The sequence below is a fragment of the Suncus etruscus genome, chromosome 6 (genome assembly GCF_024139225.1).
Source record: "Suncus etruscus isolate mSunEtr1 chromosome 6, mSunEtr1.pri.cur, whole genome shotgun sequence".
NCBI classification, from domain to species: domain Eukaryota; kingdom Metazoa; phylum Chordata; class Mammalia; order Eulipotyphla; family Soricidae; genus Suncus; species Suncus etruscus.
The window spans coordinates 53,164,195-53,168,497 of NC_064853.1; positions in this window are offsets into that span (position 1 = coordinate 53,164,195).

Below are 4,303 nucleotides of genomic sequence, written 5' to 3' on the forward strand. Positions count from 1 at the left end.
TAGAACTTGTGGCTGCAGACGTCATAAAATAGACCAACAGTTTCTACTCTGGCTTCCGTGCTGGATTGCATCAGCCAACACCAGGGTAAAATCTAAAGGAGGAGATTTTCTTTTTTTTTTTTTTTTTTTTTTTTTTTGTGGTTTTTGGGTCACACCCGGCAGTGCTCAGGGGTTACTCCTGGCTCCATGCTCAGAAATTGCTCCTGGCAGGCACGGGGGACCATATGGGATGCTGGGATTCGAACCGATGACCTCTTGCATGAAAGGCAAACGCCTTACCTCCATGCTATCTCTCCAGCCCAGGAGGAGATTTTCTAACTTTAACCTTCTTCTGCAGCTCCCTCATTCCTCCTGATAGACCTTACCTTATAAGGGTAAGGAGCCAAACTGAGACTGGATCACAGTCTAGACTTGAACAGAGCCAGAAGTTTATAAAACTCACTGCAAAACTACCAGATTGGGAACCAACAGTTGCTGCCTTCAGGGACCAGCTTCCCCACACCAGAGTTCCCCCTTGACTAGGAAAATTAATATGCTCCCCTGTGCCCCAGCTCTGTCAAGTGCTTCTTGTACCAGAAGACAAAAGCCCACCTGTCGAGGGCTTTCCTTGCTAACAGTCCACCTGTTCCTTTCTTACAAATTAGTGATCCTGGGGGCCAGAGAGATAGCATGGAGGTAAGGTGTTTGCCTTGCATGCAGAAGGACAGTGGTTCAAATCCCGGCGTCCCATATGGTCCCCTGAGCCTGCCAGGGGCGATTTCTGAGCATAGAGCCAGGAATAACCCCTGAGAGCTGCCAGGTGTGACCCAAAAACCAAAACCAAAACAAAACAAACAAACAAACAAACAAATTAGTGACCCTTCTTAGCACTCTCCTTATAGAATTGTCTGACTATTGAAAGACTTCAGGTCTTAAAACCTGAAGAAGATCATAAACCCAATCTTTATATGAAGGCTACATGAAATAAGTACTCATATGATCAGCACAGAATAGATTTCAGGAAACTACGGGTTTCTCTTTTTGCCTCTCTTCTTCCCCTTGATAGTGGATAGACATGCAAAAGGAGACAGCAGAAAAACAAGAGACCCTACAGAGAACTACTGATTAGAGGACACCATACTCTAGTCTATACAGAGATAATTGGATTTGAAGCCCTGTGAACACCCTTCCATCTTTCCAAAGTCTCCAGTCTTCCTCCTTTCCAAGTAAGTCTAATGCCCTCAACTTTGATCCTTGTCAGATCGCACTTCTTTTTTTTTTTTTTTTTTTTTTTTCCAGATCACACTTCTACCTGCCTCTTACCCACTATTCCCAGCTGGGAAGTTTTGGGGCTTCTCTAATCAAGCAAATTACCCATTGATCCTGTTCTTCCCTTCTTGGAATCTTGTACACTCCTCCTGAGGCCTTGGTAATTTCTGTCCCCATGAGTTAACACCAATTTCATTGTGCTACCTCAAAGCATGCTTTTAAAAAGTGAAACACTCACTAAACCAGACACTCACACCTGGCACTGTACAAAAAAATTCTTGTGGGATAGCAACACAACCAAACTGAAAAAACCAAATACTTACTCACAAAGCTTTATTTTTTCTTCCCATTTGGTTTTTTTTTCCCCCTTTGAAATATTTTAATTTAAGCACAGTGATTACAAACATGTTTGTAGTTGGGTTTTAGTCAAAGAACACCCCCCTTTACCAGTGTAACATTCCCACCACCAGTGACCCCCTCTCCCTCTTCCCCAATCCCCTGCCTATATTTGAGACAGGCATTCTATTTCTCTTACTCATTAACATTGTCATGGTAGTTGTTAGTGTAGTTATTTTTCTAACTACACTCACCACTCTTGGTGGTAAGCTTCATATCCATAGTAAGCCAGTCCTTCTGGCCCTCATTTCTGAGGCTTAAAACAATAGTCTTTTATTTTTCTTAAAACCCACAGATGAGTGAGACTATTCTGTGTCTATCTTTCTCCCTCTGACTTATTTCACTCAGCATAATTGTTTCCATGTTAGTTATGTATAGGAAAATTTCATGACTTCATTTTCCAGACAGCTACATAGTATTTCACTGTGTAAATGTACCACAGTTTCTTTAGCCACTCATCTATTGTCTGGCATCTGGGTTGATTCCAGATTCTGGCTAACTCACAAAGTTTTAAAAGCAGATTTTATTCATACTGGGGGATCCAGCCAAGCTCAAGCTCTCACAGACTGGACCCTAAACAAAGACAAAGAGAATGTGTACTACCACATACACAATGGGATGTTTTCTCTGAGATCCATGCAAAGTTAAAAATGAGAGTCAAAGGTTAGTTCCGACTAAGGAGCTTGCCGTGCATGCCGCTGACCTAGGTTTAATCCCCAGCACTCGTGGTTCCCAAGTACTGCCAAGAATGAGCACAGAACCAGAAGTCAACACCTGAGCATCACAGCATATGACCCCAAAACAAATAAAAAATGATTTGCCAGAGGCCGGAGCGATTGCACAGCGGTAAGGTGTTTGCCTTGCATGCGGCCACGTTACCAACACAGGTTCAATCTCCAGCATCCCATATGATCCCCTAAATCTATCAGGAGTGATCTCTGAGCATTGAACCCCAGGAATAAGTCCTGACCTCTACCAGGTATGGCCCCAAAACAGACAAAAAAATATGGGCTGATTTCTTTATGATATACAAGTAACATCTCTCTGAAGTTAAAATTTTGCAAGGCAAGCACCCTAGCCACTGTATTATCACTCCTGCCCTAAAGTTGAGATTTTAGAAACTGTTCTAATTCAACACTCTGCTGAGAAGCAGTTTCTGAATATAACAACGAGTAGGGGCCAGAGAGATAGCATGGAGGTAAGGCGCTTGCCTTTCATGCAGAAGGACGGTGGTTTGAATCCCGGCATCCCATATGGTCCCCCGTGCCTGCCAGGGGCGATTTTCTGAGCATAGAGCCAGGAGTAACCCCTGAGCGCTGCCGGGTGTGACCCAAAAACAAAACAAAAAAAAAAAAAATCTGACCTGAATATAACAGAGTCTAACAAAGTAGAGGGAGACTGTTCCAGGATCTCCAGGGGAAAAAAAAATCAAATCTCATATCTGGAGGGCCTGAGATTTACCCATATTTCAAAGCTGAGAGACAGTTGATTTCCCAACTCAGTTCACCAGGACAAAGTTCATCCCACTGCAAGCTGAAAGCAAGCTTCAACTCTTTGAGCAACATCCTTGAGAAGGTCTATCTGTAAAGAGTGAGGAGATCGCCATAGCAACCTGTCCCAGGCCCAGCCCTGGCAGGGCTCCAGGCATACAAATAAAGCCATTGGAATGTGGTGCTGGGCTCTGGGCTCCTTGAACTGGAAAGTTGCCAAGTTTCTGTGAAAATCAACAATGTGAGTCTTTAGCCCCTGGAAAGTACAGTAGAGAAGCTTGCATCCCAACAGAATCAGCCCAGGGAAAGAGAACCTGTTCAAAAAGAGCAGGTATGGGGGCTGGAGAGATAGCACATCGGCCTTTGCCTTGCAAGCAGCCGATCCAGGACCTAAGGTGGTTGGTTCGAATCCCAGCGTCCCATATGGTCCCGAGTGCCTGCCAGGAGCTATTTCTGGGCAGATAGCCAGGAGTAACCCCTGAGAACCGCCGGGTGTGGCCCAAAAACCAAAAACAAAAAAAAAAAAAAAAAAAAAAGAGCCAGGTATGTTGGAACCGGAGAGATAGCATGAAGGTAGGGCATTTGCCTTACATGCAGAAGAATAGTTGTTCGAATCCGGGCATCCCATATGGTCCCCCGAGCCTGCCAGGAACGATTTCTGAGCATAGAGCCAGGAGTAACCCCTGAGAGCTGCCAGGTATAACCAAAAAAAAAAGAAGAAGAAGAAGAAGAAGAGCAGGTATGCACACGTTTTTTTTTTGTTTGTTTTGTTTTGTTTTGGGGGGCCACACCCGTTTGATGCTCAGGGGTTACTCCTGGCTAAGCGCTCAGAAATCGCCCCTGGCTTGGGGGAACCATATGGGATGCCGAGGATCGAACCTCGGTCCTTCCTTGGCTAGCGCTTGCAAGGCAGACACCTTACCTCTAGCACCACCTCACCGGCCCCACACACATACATCTGCAGGCATGCACAGCGATGTGCCCTGATGGAAGAACAGGAGCATTTCTTTCAGAAATGGAGCATTTCTTTTAGAAAGAGACTTGCTGAAGTGAGAGCCTGGCTGTAGGACCTGACAAACAGTAATTCTAATGCCATCCCCAAGTCACTCAGTAAATAACTCGGGCACTTTCTTCTTCAGTTTTTGGGCCACATCCAGTGGTACTCAGGG